A 22,329-nucleotide genomic window follows, 5' to 3' on the forward strand; every position below is an offset into this window, starting at 1 on the left:
TAGAACCGCTCGGAGCTTGTCGGCCTCGTCGGCTTCGGTCAGCCGGCTAAGATCGATCAGAGGGATGGGCTCCGGCATCTCATCAGCGACCAGCATCTCATCAACCACGTACTGTGGCGGCGGCTCCTCGACGGCCACCGCCAGCTCTTGCACCGTTCTCCGCACCAGCGACATATCATTCTGGTCGGACGCAGCCATTCTTTTCTAGTCTTGGGTAAATAGCGGGCTATATATGCCACTTAATTCAAGGGGAAAATGTGAGAGAAACTTGACATCACAAGGTTTTGATCCTGGCACCGCCACTGCGACGCCCCAAGCAGCCCCCAAGCACCACCATGGCCCTGTCTACACCAGATCTGGGGCGAGGCCTAGCCAGTCGCCAACACCACACACCAGGGCCCCGCCCAGCCCAACCCTCCGCAACCCACCATACAAGCACTCGAGCTCGGTCAGGCTCCGTGTGCCATAGACTAGCACCACGCCATGCCCAAACCGCTGCCTTGAGTTGAGCGTGGAAGAGAGAGCCCGGCAGCACGCGCCGGTGGCGGTGAGGGCCTGAGGGGAGGAGGTTAGATGAGATTGCCTTGCCCCAGTGGCTAGGTTAGCCCCCCTCGGTCACTCGGAGGAGAGACGTGATGGGGTTCGCTGGTCTCTCAAGATGCCACTGTTGGCCATCAGCTGCCCCTTGTCTCACCATATTTTTATGGACACCAATGCAAACATAAGTTTGTATGTGACAGGCAGCTTATTTCGTTCCAAAATTAAAAAATGATGAACAATTGCAAGAAACGTGAACAATGAAACTTTCAAGTCACAGCGTATGTTATTCTCATTGGTTGTGTCCAAACTCAGTGCTCTAGCTCTTAGAGTCTTACTTAGTATATACACCTGAAAACAATATACCACTCTTAAAACCAGCCGACTAAATTAAGCTAGTAATCCTACCATGGATTTGCAAAGTTAAAAATATCATGAAGGAATGCTGGAGAACGATGAGGGTAGTAGTAACAAAAATTGATGATACTTAATTGGTGGTGCCATTTTTACCATCAAGTATGGGTAGGGATGCGGTGGCTCATTTAGTGTTTTTCAGTCATCCGGCCCCAGCCCATTGAACACTTATCAGGGACAGTTTGAGGTGGGTGGGTGTTATCTTAATTAGATGGTCCGCATTCAGATATATACATGCGATATTACGAGACAATTTGAAGGTTTTTTGATTCGCATGATTCTCAAGACACAAAAATAGAGTGGCATGTCCTCTTGTATTTTGTAGAAAGAAGAAAGAAAAACCGGAATTTAGATGGAAGAGTGTTTGATAGCAACATGAAAACACGGGAATTCTACTAAAATCTTTGAGTGGATGAAAATTTTCTTTCAAAATGAAAATAAATCCCAAAATTTCCATCCTCTAAATAAAAGATCAAGTTCTTAGGAATCAACTGCTCAAAAAGAAAAAACCTATGGAATTCCATTGAATCAAGGAACCTGAAGGTCGACGAGTATTAGTTATGGTCTTTGATGCGGAGGTGAGCGGGTGATATTTATGGACTTAATATTAGTTGCTCGATGAGCAATCGATCTGAGCTTTATCTCGTGTATATTGTTCACACTGTTTGGGTCGTTGGCACATTGATTAATAATTAAAGCTCTCAGAGTGCATATAAAATATGCATGCATCGACCACTTAGTGATGTCATGCCTGATGGCGTCATCAATACAATATAGTAATGTACGTGCACCAGTGTCATTTCCAGTCATAATGTACTGCTCCCTCTGTTTCATATTAGTTTTCACTGAAACGGATGCATCTAGACGTTATTTCAGTGCTAGATACATCTATTTAAGCGACAACTAATATAAAATAGAAAAAAGTATTAGAAACGTACGAGCGTGATTCATGAGTGCACATGCTTAGTCGGTGATAAATTTGAGAAGCACGTATCAACCACTTGTGTTGAACATCTATAAATAGGCTCTTTCCCATCCATCCATGGTACCAAGTTACAACTACTACACACGCACACAACACACACATAATCCTAGCTAATAAGCCACAATGTCGCCTCATCTTTCACCTTGGAGACCACCCACCACGACGCCTGCTGCCAAGGGGGCAAACCCTTCCTACTTCCAATCCGCTCCAGCTGGCCATGAGATGATCCAGCACAAGGAGCTTCTTCTCCACTTGTACGCCTACCAGAACGTCCAGAAAACCCCAGATGCTAACCAGGCAGTCATAGTTGAGTCAAAGCGCCCCAAGTGTTTCGGAATCCTCGCTGCTAATGACTGGACGTGTACGATGGTCCTGGCCACAATGCAAACCTTGTCGCGCACGCTCAAGGTTTGCACCTTGGGGGCTAGCATGGCCAAAGAGAACTGGTTCATATGTTTCAACATGGTCTTCGTCGATCAGAGGTGAATTATTATTTTTGTCTTGCTTAAACTATCTCTCTTTGAAATTTTACCGCATTGATTAAGTTTGCACTGGAGCCATAATAGGGTTTTATGCAATTCAAACACCGTAAAGAAAATACTTCATCTTGAAATCGCGTCAACTATGTCTATATACTTGGAATAGGTTTACAGGTTCTAGTTTCAAGGTGATGGGGGACTTCAAGGCACTGCCCACAACGGTGAATGGGCAATCGTTGGTGGGACCGGAGAGGTTTGTAATATGCACAAGGTGTCATCGCCTCAAGAAGACCCAACAATCCGAGAGAAACGCTAGGATCGAGCTTCATGTTCGTGCTATGTGCCTCTCCTTCTTAAGACCTCTGGTGGTTGCTGAGGTCCGCGCCTACCTAGCTACTCTAGTATGTTCATTCTCTAGCCTGTTTTAACAACACCCGATCCGTACCAGCTTTCTCTAGGTGACAGGGAGCGCCATCGCCAAGATCGGCCCTTGGGGTAAAATAAGTGCGGAACTATACTCGACATCCCCACGACACCGGCAACGTCTAGAGCTGCAAGCACCATCCGCCACGGTGTTGTCATTGATTCACTTGCATTCCTTCATTGACAAAGCTGGTGAACCAGTATAACGTTGGCCCGTGGGGTGGCCCACGTGGGGATAACAAAGACACGGTGGGTTCATCCGTTTAACTGATATTTTTTTTCATATGTAAGCACTTGTAATGTGATTCCTACATGCAATTCTATTAACTTGATGATCTCTTCTCTTGCATACAGATCGAGCTTTGCCGCTTCAGAGATCGTTAAGGAAGTCTCTGGGACAGTTGGTGGTCTTCGCAGAAGATAATGTCGAATATAATGCTATATAGCATCCCTCACCATTACCACATAATGTCCGCACGTACGGTCCCTTCGGAGAAACACAGAGCACCACTTTCAGTTTCCTGTGCAGGACAATAAGAACATCGCTGGGTTTCTTTGTGTGCGCTGGTAAATACGTGGAGGCGCTCGGGGTTTACGTGCGTTCACCGGCGTTTCAACCTAGTACGTCCCTGGGTGTTGCGTCACACCCTGTATGTCTTCCATGTTTCTATGTTGTGGCAATAGGAAGAAGTGTGGTATATTTATTTTGGTGTAATGTTATATTTTTGTCAAGCTTGTGGTTACTTATCACGCACAATTATCTTATCAATCAAGTGCAAAATAATGTTTGTAACCTTTTTGCAGAGAAACTTTATCACGCTAACATATTGTACTCTATTAGAAATAAATAGTGGACTGCAGATGAATTGTTATGAGCGAAAAAGAGAGAGACTTTCATCAAGAAATACAAACATGAATAGGGAGTCCAGAGGACCACAAAAATTGTGAAGATCATTGATATATTCGTTTTCACGAGTCTAAACAAGTATCAAAACAAAATGGAATGGTGAAGATCACTTGTGTTCATGAAATTATCATGGAGATCTTTTCTACTATGTGTAGAATATATGAGCAATTTTCCATTAATGGGGTTAAGACTAAACTTCCTTAACCCCACTTGTCATGCATGAGATGGGCCATATGGACCTATGAGATTTCCGAAGGATTATGGTAAACAGTAAGTGGGCTAGGCCCAATAATAACACTACAAATTGTTCAATGTTTTTGATAACTAGTACAGGACCCTCATCGCATGCAGTTTGACAAACTTAGTAGTTGCACTGTTTCGAGCGACCGAATGCATGCAGTTTTTTTCTGGGACTCCTGGTTCATCACAAGACAAGAATCACTCGATCTTTGTCCATTGAGTATCACGATAGTTGGTGGTGAGTTCCACGGTCTTCGTGCACTGAAATTCTGGCAATAAAATTCAGAATCGCTCAATCTTCAAGTAGACGATGTTACTGTATGAAAGAATTCAGATAGATTTTCTTGAGCTCACCAAATAGTTGAACGAGTCTATTTTTCTCTAAAAACAGAAGATGAGATTTTTTTTTCACAAACAACAACAACATCCACGTAATCAAATGTATATATTACCCGCACAAATTATGTAGATACTATCAAATACTTTTCCCAAACATTCTTTTGAACTCAAGACAAATACATACAAGTTAGAAAACACACACAATACAGCAGCACCAAACAATCTGGTTGTTAGCTAAGCATTGAATTGAAGAAGGCGATTATATTACAGATAAAACCCTCACTCACAGAACATAAACCATCTCTTAATTTATTATCCTTATATAGGCAATCCCTGATAAAACTCTGTAAATAAACTAATTAAAACTTTGAACTTTTATTTTTATTTCAGGGTCTTGATGAATCTCTTCACTTGACGTACGAATAACTAACATTCAAAGAGCCCAACTAAGAAGTTTTCAGTCGAGAAAAAGAAACGAAAGCCTTGGCCTTGATTTTCCCATATCTTGGTGGTCGGTTCATCCAGCAAACTAGGCGCCGGCTCCAGCACCGTTTCCGCATCCACAGCATAAAACCTGGCTAGTGAAAGCCTCTCCTTGTCGGCATTCGTCACCACCCTGTGAAGCGGGCTCCTAAAGATTCCGTTGGTCATTATCTGCAGGCATCAAATATTTATTTACATACAAAAGATATATAACATAGGGACATTCTAGGATTCAGAAAATATATATGATATACAACACTGTTGATTGTAGATATATTATTCAAGAGAGCAGGTGCTTAGTTAGCTTCATATATACCTCCATGCAGTCTGCTACGTTAATCACCAACGTACTCCCTCTGTTCCTAAATATAAGTCTTTTAAGAGATTTCATTATGGACTACATATAGAGCAAATGAGTGAATCTACACATTAAAATATGTCTATATACATCCGTATGTAGTTTGTAGTGGAATCTCTAAAAGACTTATATTTAGGAACAGAGGGAGTATAAGGCTTGGCTGGAACATTGTACCATTTCCCGCCTCTCTCAACTTGCAAGCACCGACGTCGTGGTCGACCAAAAGTACGGTAAGGAGACCACCATCAGTGTGAGGCCTCCTGCCCAAAACTAGGTCAGGTCTAGGACATGGAGGGTAGTAGTTGAATCTAGCAAACCCAATAGCCTTATTTGATATTTGGTTGACGAAGTAATCCTCATCAAGGTCGAGGAGCTTGGCTATTGATCGCAATATAAGGTCTCTTGTTCTCTTGGTTTTTCTATGCATACTCATGTAGCAAATCCCTGTATGTAGAAAGAATGACTCCAGAATTAATACACCTTACATTTTGAAACGGATGATAAAGGAGTAGGTAATTAACCTGAATGATTCCGGGTGAGTGGGCCACTTGGCGAAATTCCTCTCGTCTTCTGGCTCCACCTTCAAATGCTCAGGCTCTGATCCTGGGTGGTCACTACTTTGTCATTTCCATAGCCTTCCATCTCAAAGTGCTTGCCGTTTATCAGGTTGCTGTATTTCTGCTTTTCTTCGGACGGTTGCCTGAAGAAGTCTCTCGACGCACTCATCATGGCATCCATAAGGGACTCCTCGATTCCATGGTTGGTTGCCTCTTGCCTGGACAAAAAACTCAGCAAAAATTGAATAATTTTAGCTAGAAACTAATTAAGGGTGCACACACTCACCAGGAAGAGGCCCCAGGTCTGTAGAGCCGCTCGGACCTTGTCGGCCTCGTCGGCTTCCGTCAGCCGGCTAAGATCGATCAGAGGGATGGGCTCCGGCATCTCATCAGCGACCAGCATCTCATCAACCATGTACTCTTGCACCGCGCGTTGTCCGCACCAGCGACATATCCGTCTCGTTAGACGTGCCATATTCTGTTGTAGTCTTGGATACTTACCAAAGTTTCAAATAGAAGGCTCTATGCCACTTAATGGCAGCTCGTACAAAAAATTATGAAATGCTATAGCATCCATATTGTGCTTTTCAGCATAAATCAGAAGAAGAAAATGAGAAGAAAAAAAATAAGCATACAATCCGTCATCTATATAACATATATAAATATACTTGACAATTGACATTTAACAACTAACATCCATATATATTTGCAAAAATAACCGCATTTTTTTAAATGAAGAATAAAAGAAGCAGTACAGATTTACAATAGTATATGACCGTGCTAAGTGATTATTGCTTATTGATTCAGCACCGATTGCCGGAAACTGTAGCCATGATGTACATCTCTAGCTATCAGTCTATTAGATCTGATATTTACATCTCTATTGGATTGGATTCTTGATGCAGGCCACCAACAAAACAGTCTAGAACGCACGCTAGGTAGGAAATAGAAATGAGGAGCATAATTACCTGATGTGTTTTGCTTGCTCGATCTTTGTCGGAGACCAAGTGGAGGTCGATCTCGTTGACGGAAGTGGCAGCAGCGAGCTGTTGGAGGAGGACCTTGGGGCAGGAGGAGGCCGGCGGCCGACCTGAGGTGAGGTGCTAAGTCCGCCGTCGCCGTCTGCAGCCAGTGACAGCCGCACGTTGGCGATTCTTTCTCTGGAGAAAGGGGAGACGAGAGAGAGGGCTAGCTCTTCTTTGTCGGCCATATATGTATGTCTTGTGCTCCCAAAATATCTGACTCGCATATGCCCTATTTCACCTAATTAGTCACTAGAAAGGTGTTTATTAAATTGCATGTATGGTTTTCTCTATATTTTTTATAGTTGCACGGTCAGTGTCGGTGGGTGTACAGAATACAGACCCCGCGCGCGCGCGCGTGTGTGTGTGTCCAAAATGCAAATCTGAATCTTGTCCATCTATGGTTATCCATCTATGGAAACTTGAGATCTGGATCATCACAATGCCATTCTTTTTCATTCTTTTCGCTGATGAATGCTGGCTACTCCACATTACCAGGCGACTACACAGTTGCAGATTTATCACTTGCATTGTTATGTAAGTCACCTTGTACAAAAGCATCCGTATATCAAAAGATGCCTAATAAGATATCTCAAGGAGTGCAATCGGAGTTCATTATGAAGCTAGCTAGTACCCAAGAGCTAACTAGGCTGTATAATTTCAGATCATGAGACCACACAAATTTATTAAGGTACTCGCGCATTTATTGATGACCAGGGGACTAAAATATCCTAGTCCTCATACTTAAATAAGTTCTGTGCATCCTTAGGTGATGCATAAGCCAGGGAAGTGAAATTATCCCTCAATTTTAAGAGACTTGCTTGCATCGCCTTCAGGGGGCGCCTCGGGCGAACCCTAGCCGTCACCACCCCGACCATCCCTCCCTCCCTGCTTCCCCGCCGCCGCCAGAGGAGGCCGGCGAGCGAAGCTCGCCCTGCGGACGGCGTATGGCGGGATCTCCTCTCTCTGCGAGGGATCTCTGGCTGAGACACGATGGCGACCCTGAGCGCCCGGCGTGAAGGCGGAGTTGGCATGTTTGGGCGGCGGCTGGGCCACCACGGCTGCGAGGGCAGCATGCGGCAGTAGTACCTTCTACCTTGAGCAATGGAGAGTTAAAGAGATCTGGACACTTCTTCTGTTTTTTCTTCAAATATATGCTCCTTGGTCCTAAAAAATGTGATGAAGCTGTGATAGAAAATACTATGCAAAAAGAATCCAACCCATTAAGCATCGGGAGATTGGTGGCCAACCAGCTATGCCACATGGCGCAAGTTGGTTGGCCACGGTGAGCAACCTTCTGCAATGTTTTTTAGATGAAGTTGAGGATTTTTTTAATGTTTCTTTGAATGATGGTCAGAACCTTTTTTTTTAAATGCATGGTTATGCAAATGGCTCTCGCCGGTAGGCTACGGTGGTAATTATTTCTGTTTGGCAACACAGTTTTTCCAAATCATAGTAATTAAAAACCTCAGTATTTCAATGTGTGAGAAATGAATACTATGGTTTTTAAAAACCACTTTTTTCTTTGTTTTAGCAAAACTACCAACGTGTTTGGCAGGTACGGTTTTTCTCAGTTTTCTGGTTTTGACTTTTGACTACTCATTGCATAGATAATCCTGAAGATAGCTAGCTGAACCAAAATGAGCTACACTCAAGTGTTATACAACTGCGAGATCAGCCTATGTAAATTAACAGCCGCCGCTTGCATGTAGTCCTATCTCTTAGACGCTAGGATCTGTAGTAGAGTTATCTTGTACCTCTAACCTTTGTACGCATGAAATTGATCGGCTAGCTAGCTTAGCCTGCTCTGTACAACTATGCTCAAGTATCAATCGATCTAGACCTCCACGCATGCGGATGTGCTAAGTTGACGTATGTGTACGTGCGCTATCCAATAGGATCAAACGTCTAGCACAATCTAATCTACAGGCTATCTGTTCTTGCGTTAGCACAATAGTCAATGATTGAAGAGATCAACGGCCAGAAAGATGGACTTGAGCGAGCATTTCTCAGTTTAGAAAAAATAGGTTGGGACCTCTTTCTCATATGCACCAAAAAACCATGGTTCATAAAACTGCAGTAATTGTCGAAGCCAAACACGTCAAAGTATTTAAAATCAAGTTTTCTAAAAAAAACATGGTATTCTCCTAAAACTCTAGAAATACCGAGCAATCAAACGTAGCCTTATTGTTCCATTCTAATAAATTCTTTTTGCATGATAATATGTGTCTTATTTATATATTATGAAAACATAGTACAAGCCATGTATACATCGACAAGACAAAATTGAAAAGACAACATAACGCTAGTCTTTGCACAAAAGAACACCTGCCAAGAAGTAAAATTACAAACAAGAATGAGGAATCCTTTGAGCTCGACACCAACACTCGCCACTTGTCTCTGACAACACCATAGCAGCCACCCTTGTTTAAGAATTCGTCTGATTAACCAGTTAACTTGCCAATTAATCCCTACTCATAGGTTCATGAGTAGCCGATAAGCTGATAGATCGTCCAATTAATTCATTAACTTACCGGTTAGCCTAGTAATCCCCTACTCGTGAGCCAACCAAGCGACTACCAATTAACTATTTCCTCAACAATGACAACAACCAAAGGAGAAAAATGACGGATTATTTCCATACCCGAGGTTGACGCGGCTCCATCGCTGATATGTAGCTTTACGGACCTTCAAGATGATTCACCAAAGGTGAAACCATTATGTTTGAACGAATCAGACTGGGGCAACACCGCGGACACGCCATCGAACTCCAGATCCAGCACCACCACGTGACTAAGATGTCGGAGGACGAAACCATACCTTTCATCCACGAACCATGGACCCAGTTCGTCTGATGTATAGCAGGTGTTTCTTAGGGGATGGTACATTGTAGTATATCATATACTGTAACAGCTACACTAGTAGAAAACAGGTCTTTGGTTGAGGCCTAGGTAAAGGCATTAATCCCGGTTCACTCACAACCGGAACCAAAAGATGCATCTGTCCCGGTTCGTGAGGCCAGGGCACTGGCCGGGCCTTGCGGGCCATTGGTCCTGGTTCGTCTGACCCCAGCTCTTGCACTGTTGTGCGGCATCAGCGAGATATATGTCTCGTCGGACGCAGCCATTTTGTTCTAGTCGTGGGGTAAATAGCGGGCTATATATGCCACTTAAATCAAGTGGGAGAAACAGAAGAAGAATAATAAGTATATAATCTGGCATCTATACACACACACACACACACATTTACTAGCTAGCTACTATCAGTATATTGGATCTGATATTTATTTACATCTAGCTATATAGTAGTAGTACCAGAGTATTGGGTCTGAATCTGATGCACCAACCAACCAAAGAGTACGTCATCGATCGACATGAGAAGGTTAATTAAACGACGGTAATAATTACCTGATGGGCATAATTTTGCTGGCTAATTGTCGGAGACGGAGTGGAGGTCGATCGATCTCGTTGCTTGCGTTGCGTTGCCGGAAGTGGCAGCAGCGATGGCCTTGGGGCGACGACAGTGACCAGGGGAATGGGAGGCGGCGAGCTGCTCAGCTCGCCGTCGGCAGCCACTCGTTCGCGATGTTTTCCTGAAAGACGAGAGGGGCTCTTCTTTTGTGGGCCATATATGTTGATGTTGGTGCTCCCAAAATATCTGACTCTCGCATGCATTCCCGTACGTCCCGGTGGGCCAAAATTGTCATGCATGTCGGCAGCTCGTCACTATTAGGCTGATCATAATGAGGAGTAACTTATACGAGTGTCATGCATATGACATTAGTCTAAGTTACTATTTTTCCAGTGCAAAGTAACATAATAGTAGTGTCATAGATTGCTTCATTTAGGTGGTGTTTGGTTCTCTAGTCCTAGGACTTTTTCTAGTCCCTAGGACTTTTTGAAAAAGACTCTCAAGGAGGTACTTCTAAGGACTTTTAGCAAAAAGTCTCAAAAAAGTCCCACCCTGTTTGGTTTGCTAGGGACTTTTTCTAGTCCCAACACAAAAAAGTCCCTGGAACCAAACAACCCCTTATTAGCTCATAGACTCATTTTACCTCGGAAAGCGTACCACAAGCACCTCTTTCCTCATTAAATACTTGTCACATAAGCAAAATCGTCTTGCGATGTGTTAAGTTACTACCTAAATTACCCCCACTATGGCTAGCCTTAGAATCTGGTTTTTTCCTGACTTCCAGAACTTCGCCGAGTCCATTTTATCGGAAACTCGCCAAACTACAGCTTGGTTCAAAATTAAACTTGGCAGTGATAAACTGCTTGGCAAAACTCTGGCTTTGCCAAGTTCCAACGAAAAACGACTCGGCGAACTAAATAAACTCGGCAGAATCTCAAGTTCACCGAGTTCCGGCAAGGAAAAAAACTTGGCAAAGCCTGGCCGGTGGGCCTTGCTGTAGAGCAAGCGACGGAGCCGTGACGGCGGCCTTTGTTTGCCGGGTTTCGTCTAATGGAGACTCGACAGGCATTTTCCATTTTTCATTTTTTTAAATAGAAAATCCAGGGGTCACATCTTTGCCGACTTTCGACACTTGGTAAACATTTTCCTTTTTTCATTTTTTAAAAAATTGCAGGATTTGCCAAGTTTTTGATAAAACAAACTCGACAATGGTTTAGTCCCACCTCGCCGCGCGAGGAGCGCCTTAAATAGCCGTGTCGTCTAAAAGCGGTAAGCTTGAATCATCATTGCACACTGTGATGAATATGAACTATTATTATGTGTATCTTCTCGGCTTATACCCAAAGAAAAATATTCTATCTTCTCTGCGTATAACCAACCAGAGAAGATTCACACCATATCCCTTTGATGGTTGCTCAACTTTTTTTTGAATCATTTCATCAAGCTCCATCGGTCCATACTGCTCGCCTGGGTCGCTATATTTTTACTATGACATCTGCACGGTAGTTTTGAGCTCCTGGTGGTTTTAGGGGGGTTTGAGGCTCCTGATGGGTTTCGGGGTGTTTGAGGAGGCAGGGCCACATGGTGCAGAGGTCACCGCCACCGGACGCCGCCCCGTGCTCATTACTTCTAGGTCATCGATGGTTTGATCGTCGAATGATGGCCAAGGGAACCCGTATGCAGATGGATTCTCGTCTGCAATAAACATTATTTGAAAGTAAAAGAACAAAAGGGTAAGTGAAAAACCGATTTAACTTAAAAACTCTCTCTCAATGTGAGTAGGTGCATCAATCCTTGCTTTGTGAAAGAGCTAACTTTATTAATGAATTGCTAGATGTACATCGACCTAATCATACGTGCATCTAGTCACCCCACACATACGTCCAATGCCGCATATACATCCAGTAATCACCCCGCAAATACGCCCAATGCCGCATATCACTATATACCCTAATCATACCTGCATCTAGTCATAGATTTGCTCATGATGCTACACAACAACAAAAAATATGCTACATGTCATAATCCAAGGTTGTATGCACAAGTTAAAGCCATTAAACTGCAGCCCCCCGCGAGCGGCCAGGAGCGAACCCTAGCCGCCCCCACTAGCCACACCCCGCCGCCGCCGGCAGGAATCGCCGGGCGAAGCCCGCGCGGCTCGGCGGCGGGGGGGTTCCTTTTACTCCTCCCGCTCGAGATGGTGCAGCGCGGGCCGGCCGCTCCAGGGGGAGCTCGGGCACGCTGGCGCTCGGGGCGGCGCGGCGAGGCAGCGCGGGGTGGCGGCGCGCGGTGCGCGAGCGGGCGCGGCCAGGTGGTGCTGGCGCGGCGAGGGGCATGGCGGCGCGTGCGTCGGGTGCGGCCTTGATGCCCCTCAACGGGATCTGGCGGGGACGGCATGGCGATTGGCGGCGCTCCGGCGGCTCCTGGCGCGTGGATCCGGCGAATTGGGATGCGGTCGGCGGCTCCTGGCTGCTTGATGAGGCTCCTCCCGACGGTGTTGCGGCTGCAGTGGGTTGCTCCGGCTTCGGCCCGGCAGCCCTGCTCGGCGGGTTGGGGCGGGGTGGCGGCCCGCCTTCCCGGCTTGGTGCTGACGAGCTGGCCAGTTTGCTAGCCCGGCATGGTGGTGGCTGCCGGGGCGGCGGCCCCGGATTTGGTGGAAGCGGCTTCGGCTGGGAGGTGGTGCGCGCATCTGGGCGTGGTGGGTCTCGGGATCCCACGGCCAGTTCGAGGTCGGCCTCGGCAGGATGGGGTTCGTTGGCTGCGTTGATGCGGGCAGGTGGTGGTTGAGCATCTCCGGGAGAAATCCTATGTCCGGCCTCTGCCGGATCTAGCGACGGCGACGCCTGTGGGCGTCGTGCTCTTTCTTGGAAGCGTTGCTGTTGTGTGGTGCTCCTCCCCCCTCCCCGCGGCCTTGGCTCCGGAGGGAAACATCAGATCTTCGAGATCGGGCAATGAAGGCGCCTTCACGTCTTCTTCCTCCTTGGGGGCATCGTCTCGGAGCCGGCCACAACCTGGAGACCAGTGGATGGCGGCATCTTCGCCGCGTGGGTTGCGGCATCTTCGCCGCGTGGTTTGCGGCATCTTCGCCACGTAGTTTGCTGAGGCGGCCATCTCGGGGGCGCTGATTTCTGTTTGGCAACGATGATGGCGTCGAGAGGAGCTTTGGTCGCGGCTCGGGCTTCGGTAGTCGGATCTTACCGGCGTGTCCGAGGTGTTCTTCCGTTGGTTGCTTGGTTGCTTGAAGTCGGAGCTGCGGTGGAGTTGTCCATGCGGTGACGATGACAGGCGCTCGGTGGTCGGCTTCGGCGGGCACGGTCGATGCAAGTCCTGCATATTCCCTTGTGATGATCGTCGTCAGAGTCGGAGCTGTCAGTTGTTCGCGCGTGTGGCCTTGTGTTGGCATGTGCCGTCATGTTTTCGGTGCAGCGATCCTCTTTGTAGCTCCGTGATCCCATGTCGGTGGCCAGGTTGGCCGGTGGTTCCCATGCTATATGGGTTGGATTGTATCGGTTTTAGCCCGGTTTTCCGTCAATTAACCGGGCAATTCTCGCTCCTTCTTAATGAATGAAAATGGCAAGTCTTTTGTCTCGTTTAAAAAAAATTAAACTGCAGCCCTACCACAAGCAAATTGTGCCGCACCCCATCAGATACCCATATAGCTGATGTCTGATGGGTAGTGCCATTGATTGCCTATTTTGCGAGAGCAATTTGGCTCTCGAGATGGCTTCTAGTCAAAAAACGTTCAACATAAAAACTGTTTGTCTTGTCAAAACGAATAAATATGATTTTGGAGTCATTTCCAACCGAGGTCCTTTACTACCTCAAAAGTGACCCGCAACGTGCAGCTAGCTTTTAAACCAGATAGTTTTGGAAGGTTCAAATTCCGAGTTAGACCCAAACTAGGGTTTTGGACGTGAATCGGAATCTTTCCTTGCATAGGAAGTCCAAACCAAAGCTCCATTTTTTCCAATCTAAAACATAATACAAAAAAATTCTAATCTAAATTAGCCTAGACAGGGGGGCCACGGCCCCTGCAGAGATGTGCATAGCTCCGCCAGTGATGAGGGGGTGACTGCCGATTGAAACAACGACACCCACACAACACACTAGTCACTTTTTCATCTACGTTTTGTCTCTTCCTCGTTCTTAGTCGTTTTTCGTGTTGGAGAGCTGCGAATCCCAAGGTTGTAGGGGTGGTTGAACCGATCTAGGGCAACTCATAACCGCCGCACTCCCCGACGGGGTCCCTCGCGGGCGTGCGGTGTTTTCGGGTCTCAAAAGCTCTCGCCGCTCTCCTATGACTCGCGCCTCGGGCGAGGTGTCTTACGTACCGCGCTCGACGCCGGAGGTACATGTTGACGTGTTCGTGTGCGAACACTACCATCATCAGAGGTTGGAGAAAGTTGTTATTCACGAGACATGAAAGCAAAGACTAGGTGATTTGGGGCTCTTGAGGTTGTATGACCCACAAACTGACGGACACGCCTTTCTTCGTGGAACCTGAGGCACTTACTGTCAGAACAGGAGCACGGCCAAATTGAACATTGAACATATAAACCCGGAAGAACTGCTAGGCAGGACCAAGGCCTCCACATCGCATTTAAATCGCTATGAACAGTACTCGTGCCACCGCCTGCAAATTTTGTGCCCCACCGAGGGCATTTTAGTCTTTTCACCTTTGGGTATAAAAGGCAGCCCGCCCATGGAGAAACCCTAGCCGCTCCCTCCGCCCGCACTCGAGCCCCGCACTCGCGCCTCCGCCCGCACTCTCTGCTCTCTTCCCCGATCCCCTCCCACGAACACTAGCCTCCTGGTGCCGCACCCCTTCCTTCCCCCGTCCGTCCCCACCACCCCTCCCACGCGCCGCGAGCCCCTCCCTCCTCTTCGTGCCGCCGGTCGTCGCGGCGATGCAGAGCAAGACACCGAACTGCGGGAGCTCGCCGTGCGCGTGGAGCACCCAGAGAAAAAGCGGGCAGCGAGAGAAGGACGCCGCATCCACCGCTCCCCCGCGTCGAATCAGCCACCGCCATGGAGCAAGAGAAGGACGCCGCGTCCGCCGCTCCCCCGCGTTGAACCAGCCGCCGCCAGGGAGAAGGACGACCAGCAGGAGGGCCAGCGCTGGAGGAGTAGCCATCAGGGACCTCGTAGCCCTCAACGAGCACCGGTGAGCGACAGGGAGACCACCATCTCATCATATCCTCCCAGATTCTTGATCTGGAGCAAGGGATAGACGCTGCCACAGGCTGTCGGGGATGCCTCTACATTGTCGTCGACTAGATGAGGGAAGCAGCAAGATGCTGACGTATGCATCGAACGTGGGCTGCTTCAGCTTTAGGGGTGATTTGATGATGGTGCAAGGGCCCCCGCTTCCTTGTTGTGAGGGCATCTCCAGCCGCGCCCCCAACAGGCCCTCCCTAGGCGATTTTGCCGCGCCAGCGCCAATAAAAGGCCCCAGTCGTGCCCCCAGAAGCCCGTTTGTTGCCGGCTCGGGCCAAAACTGGTGCCGGCGGACCCAGGCCGAACCCGGCGCCCTGGGGGCGCTTGGGGAGCCGGCACAAGCGAAAAAGGCGCGTGGGCCCGCCCTGGAGGTGACCCGAGGGCCTTTTCCCGCCGTTTCTTGATGCTTTTCCCTCGCATCTCTCCCGCTCGCTCGCCTTCCTCCCGCCATTCTCTCCCTTTCTCCCGCCAAACCCCCTCCCCCTCCCGCTCGCCTTCCAGTCACCGCCATGCCGCCGAAGAAGTACGCCATGCCGCGCGCGGCGGCAACCGCGACTGGCGCCGTGGCCCAGCCGAAGCAGAGGAAGCCGAGGGCGCCGCCATGGAAGCCCGACGTGCCCTCGACAAGGCCAAGGAGACATACAAGCCGGACGCGACAACTCCGGGCGCGTCAGAGGGGCGGCCGGACGGCCACAAATTGGCAAAGAAGGGGAAAAACGCCGACGCGGCAACCGCGCGAGTGCAGGAGTCCATCGAGCATTGCCTCGCTGACGCCCAGGCCCGGGCCGTCCTACGCGAAGAGAAAACCGAGGCGCGGTGGTCGTCGCTAATGAAGAACAACGCCATCAAGCTCGATCTGCTCCGGACGAACGTCGCCGTGAAGAAGAGGAACACCGACATGGCTTTTCTGATGGGCGGGGTGGACATGCTCCAGAGCAACGACGAGAAGCTCAAGGCGTGGTGCCTGGTGCAGCGCGGCCTCATCCTGAACGAGCTCCCGACGGCAACGCCGACGACACCGACGACGCCCACGACCACACGGACGCCAAGCCCGAACGACGCCTCTACATCGCCGCCCAGCAGTGCTGAAGCCGCGCCGACGCAGCCCAGCACCGAAGCAGCTCCGACACCGCCAACGCCTGGAGCCGAGCCCGCCGAGTGAAGCGTTGCGCAGGCGAACTTGCGGCGGCGGCAATCTGTTTTTTGTAATGCCAGACTACGTCCGATCGCCGGATTTGCGGCGTCTTTTGAGAGCGGGAACGACCAAGTTTAAGTTTCCCGCATCCTGGGGACAGCGCGTCGGGGCGTGACTGGGAGCTAGGTCGCCCCCAGAGGCCGAACTAGCGCCGGCACGCCCCCAGGCCGCTCTATTTAGGCGCCCTGGGGGGGCGAACGGCTGGAGATGCCCTGACGTTGCAGCCTCACGGGCCCTTCTGCAGGTATGCTAGCTCCTTCTCTCCTCTTCTTTCATACTGATGCAATTCTCTCATACTGATGCAAAAGGAGAGGTGCAAATCTGAAGATTATTCAATGAGGTATAATTGTTAAATTTGCCTATTTTGGCCCTTCTGCAGGCAAGAGTTATGTCCAGATGAGCTAACGCTTTACTATCCAAACCTTCTGAAGGTCATTGGCTCTGATTCTTTGGAAAAAAGGTTGAGAGCTATACACAACAACGCTAAAGATGGATTCCACGCAGGATTGCTGGGTCAAACACAGTCAAAATCGAACGGGCCACACGAGCCGTTGACCAGATCAGAGGCCATCGAACGGGCAGAACGATGCGAAATCGAGGGAGCCCTCTAATGGGCGGGTCGGCCAGCCTCCTTATATGTTAGAATGCGTCAATTTTAAAATATCCATGACTTTTTATTTAAAAAATCGTTCATTGATTCACAAAATGTTCATGATTAAAAACTAAAACGTTGTGTCTACAACAAAAGTATTGATGAATTCAAAAATGTTCGTCACAAAAAAATGTTTCTGAGTTTCAAAAGTTTTTCACAAATTTCAAGAAATATTTGCCTACGCAAAAAAGTAAACTTGTTGATGAGTTCAAAAAAACATGTACGCAGTTTCAAAAAATATTCTCTAACTTGTAAAAAGTTCATGAATTTAGAAAACGTTCGCAACTTCAAAAATGTGGTGAACATTTTGGGAGTGCATCTCCTCACATATATAGGGAGCGCAACTTAGAAAATTCCAAAAAGAATGTTCGCAACATGTACAAAAGACCAAATATATAGGGCATGCATCTCCTCACATATCTCTCTCTCGCGCGCACACACACACACACTTGGTATTCATGAATTGATTTTTTCTATGTTCATCAATTCAAAAAAATGCACATGATTCAAAAGTAAAAGTTTCAGTATACAAAAAATGTCCTTGAATTTATGACAATATTCAAGAAAATGCTTGGGATTTAGAAAAATATATTTCGTAAATTTTGAAAAAATGTTCATTGATTGAAAAAATATTGATGAATTCAAAAAAAATTCATCACAAACTGTTTCTTAATTTCAAAATGTATTCACGAATTAAACAAAAGTGTTCGCCTATGCAAAAAAAACTTGTTGATGAGTTCCAAAAAACATGTACGCCATTTCAAAAAGTATTCACGAATTTGTTAAAATTTCATGAATTAAGAAAAATTTCGCAACTTCAAAAATATGGTGAATATTTTTCCAATTCTATAAACAAATTTGAAATTCGAAAAATGTTCAGCCCAAATTTAAAAAATGTTGACTGATTTGAAAAAAATCATGAATTAAAAAATATTCGAAATTTCTGTATGCAGTGGGCTCAGGGAGGGGAGGGGGGTATGCACCATGTTGCTCGTGCCAAATAGGAGACTGCCAAAAAAGTGAACACGTACAAAAAACCAAAACACATAGAAGACAGCTGGGCCGTAGCTATAAAACAAAAGAAACAGGCCCGTACAGCCCAAAAAAAGACTGTGAATACCTAATTATGCTACTGACGGTGCTTAAATAACCGAGAACAATGCATGTCTCAGCTACCACACATCTCGGATCCTCGGTTCTCAGCTAACACGCTTCTTCAATCAATTACAACTATCTTTTTACAAATTAAGAAAGTTCGACTCAGATAATAAAACTACATAAAAACATATAATCATGTCTTCTTCTGAATAAAATATTGTAGTACACAACAGATTCAATTATTGTGACCGCTATAAATATTTATCTTCTAGTGCAAATATTTATATCCCTAGTTATTATGACGGCTATCTATATTTATCTTCTAGAGCAGATACTTATATCCAGAAGACATACATTTGCAAGTGTTTCTTGGTGCCAAAACCTACGTTAAGCTAAAATAAGTAGACACAAGCTTCTATTAATAGTCCAAAGAGGCCAAGTATGCATGCTTAAACAATACACCGTGTCTATTTAGTCACATGTGAGCTCTTCTTGATCATGAAAGGTACCAGGTACCACAAAAATAGTTCAGCACCATCCAAATTGAATAAAGACCGAATAAATTGGCAATGAATCCTAATGCAATGATTGGAATAAGAATAAGACAAAAAAAGAGAAGCAACATAATAAACAGAGAAAGATTAAACGGACAGGTGATATAATGTCTGCCTCTTCTCGGAAAATCTAATGGCAACTCTATCAATTTCAAGTACTCTTATTGTAGATAACATCAGCATAAAACTTATGTATATCTATTGATTCAAGGCTATGGATTTCTTTCTTGAAAAGGAACGCAATTTATATATGAAAGGTAGCAGCTTTCATCGAAAAAGATTCTTGCTCCTGACACATAATTTCTTTACCGGTTTCTCAGCTATGAAGAAGAAAATGATTTCTTCCTCGCGGACAGAACTAATGGGCACCAAGAGCATTTGCACATTTCAATTCACTTGATGCTTTAACAAAGTGCCTCCTCTGCCCGAACAACTGAACACAAATGCGTCCTCTCATAGCCATGGCGGTGAACCTGCAGAGCAAACGCATGCAATGACTGAAATGAATGGGATGCTTTGCTCGGTTCTTCGAGGCCCATGCATACTATAACAGATTAATACCTGTGTCCGTCCTCCAAACAGGGCACGGCCGGCACGGTCTCCTCCAATCAGTGCAACGGACCACATCCTGCTTTGTTCGGCGGCGTCTGCGGCGTCCGTGGGGATCCGTGGCCATTTCTTTTAATGATCAAACATGACTCTTGCATAAGTGATATCAGTATCTGATTAAGATGATTTTTTAAGGCACCAAAACAAGAACTGGGTGAAGACAATAATAATAGATATTAGTATCCGACTAAGATGATCTAGCTAAATACCTGTGGGTTGCCACAGAATAACTCCTCTTGACATGCACGTCAATTGCCTCCCTTTAATAGCCTCAAATGCATAAGTTTACAACTACGACTCGTGCACGGGAACAAGATGTACACAAACATATATTCATTTCATTGATCAAAATAGATTTATAATAACTAATTTCATTTTTCAAAATAGACCAGCAATCCTAGAAGAAGAAAAGTAATATACAACATATATTGTAACTCCGCACTACAGCCACCGGCTACATCACCCATGCGGCTTCACCTTCGACAACTAATAAAACGGGAAATTTCTAATATCATCCACCTTGAATAATATAATAACATCCACTTTCATTTTATTTTTATCTTGGAGCCTCATGGTCACATGTTCTAGGAAATTTTAATTTCAGACAGCAATGATATCTACCAGCAATAAGATTTCTAGATGCCCAGAAATGCAGTATATTTCTATGTATGGAAATATTTTTCAGTAATAATGCATAGGGAAAAGATATAATCATTTTTCTGACCTCAACCTCGACAAGCACAACTGCATCAAGATGCCCACTATTGACACAATATCTCCAGCGCCCTTGCTCAGTCCCGGCCTCTTTGTTCGTCACTGTGTAGGAAATCCGCACTGACGAATTCCTAACTCCTCAATCAGAACAAATTCCTCAGCAACCAGAAGAACTTCGTCTCTGTTACTGAAGAAATTGACTGAACTGTATGAGATTTCCAATGGCTTCACTCGAAGAGATTGGTAGGTGTAGGATTTTGAGTTGAGCATCACATGGAAATTTTTCCTTAGTATTTCCTCGACCCCCTTTAATAGTACGGTGTTTCCTATGGCTCAAGAAAGAGAAAATGAAACTACGAAAACAAAAGTCTTCACGCTTCACGTTCTTCGAATGATTGCCAAGTCTTCAAGGTCACACCAATTTTTTCACTTTCAAAGTCTTCAGAAAGTCTTCAGAAAGTCTTCAGAAATCCAAAGTCTTCAGTTGAAGAACTTCATTTTTAGGTGTCGACTTTCTCTGTAAATATCAAACTCCTCATAGACTTATAGACCTGTGTACACTCACAAACACATCAGTCGCTTAACCTATAAGTCTTCAATACACCAAAATCACTAAGAGGCACTAGATGCACTTACAATCTCCCCATTTTTTGTGATTGATGACAATATACATTAAGTTTTCAACGGGGATAAACATATAAAGTGTAAATACTGATATTGAGGAATTTGATTGCAAGATATAGAAGAACTCCCCCTGAAGATGTGCATAGTGAGAAATTTACTTTTGAAGCAATGCACACTTGAAGAGTATAATCATGGAGATCTCCCCCTATATCTTGTAATTCATACACGCATTTGACATATAATATGAAGAATTTGAAATGCATGATGAAATATGGTGACTGATGTAATTCAACATGCGTGCATTAACATTAATGAGGAATAAGCATGTAGAAGAACTTAGCAAAAGTATCAGGCCACCATAGAGTTTATGTTTACAACTCGATCCAGCAAAGTCATCAAAAGAACGAGAGTTGTAACTTAGCAAAAAAACACCCATATAAGATAGACCCGCTTGAAGACTAACTCAAATTTCTCCCCCTTTGTCATCGAATGACCAAAAGGGTTGAAAATGAGGACTAATGCCCCTGAAGAATATCATGATGATGGAGGAGCGCCAGCGTTGTTGGGGCCGTGTGTCATTGTAGGGCCTACCGCAGTGTCGTCCAAGTCTTCTTACTCGTCCGTGTCGCGTGATGAAGAAAATGAAATGGCCACCAAGGAAGGAACCTTGACCTTCTTGTATTTGTTCGGTGGAGGAGCAGACCAGTCAAAATCTTCCTTGAAACCCATTTGCTTCAGATCTTCTTCACCATAAATAGAGATGTGACATAATAGCCCAGGTGCGATAGAAGACTTCATGGAGGTAGTAATTGTTTTTCTTCACTACATTATGTGTGGCAGTTATATTGTGAAGAATAGAACCAAACTGACGCTTAACCCATTTGTGGTTTCGATCCACATTCTGGCAAAGACTAAGAAGCAGCTCACGGTCAGTCATCACACGAGGAGCAGTGGCTTGAGGATTTGGCTTGGATGCATTGGAAGTAGAATCATGAGTGGTAGAGTCATCATTGATGGAATAAGATGCAGCTTTGCGAAACTGACCATCCAATGGACGAATGCCTTCATCAATAACAGCTGGTGCTTTGCCCTTCTCATTAGCTGAGGAATATGTCCGCTTGAGGACTTCAATCGGGGGCAAGTAGCTGAGGTGATTCTGAAAATCAGCTTTGTAGTTGAGTGAAGACCTTGTTCTGAGGAATCACATAATCCAAGGGGCATAAGGCTTCAGCTCAAACGGAGAAATTGCAACATTTGCAAGAGTCCTCATGAAGAAATCATGATAATTAACAGAAATGCCATGCATGATGTTGAATAGCAGATTCTTCATGATGCCAACAATTTCCTCATCAGATGAGTCGTGGCCTTTGATAGGACTCAAAGTCTTCGTCAGAATGCGATAGACGGTTCTTGGCACATACATCAATTCCTTCATGAGGAATTTTGTCCTTGGGGCTTGACCAGGCTTCAGAGGCTTCATTAGCACTTGCATGTAATGAGCAGTGAGTTCA

The 22,329-nt window shown here is 45.9% G+C and overlaps 2 pseudogenes; one reads left to right on the forward strand and one right to left on the reverse strand.

Moving 5' to 3' along the window:
• The first annotated feature begins 2,059 nt into the window (after positions 1-2,059).
• Positions 2,060-4,750, forward strand: LOC123084643 (uncharacterized; annotated as a pseudogene).
• LOC123083676 (2-oxoglutarate-dependent dioxygenase 11-like) lies at positions 4,571-6,152 on the reverse strand (annotated as a pseudogene).
• Positions 6,153-22,329: the final 16,177 nt, after the last annotated feature.

This window comes from Triticum aestivum, chromosome 4A, assembly GCF_018294505.1.
Source record: "Triticum aestivum cultivar Chinese Spring chromosome 4A, IWGSC CS RefSeq v2.1, whole genome shotgun sequence".
In the NCBI taxonomy this organism is placed as follows: domain Eukaryota; kingdom Viridiplantae; phylum Streptophyta; class Magnoliopsida; order Poales; family Poaceae; genus Triticum; species Triticum aestivum.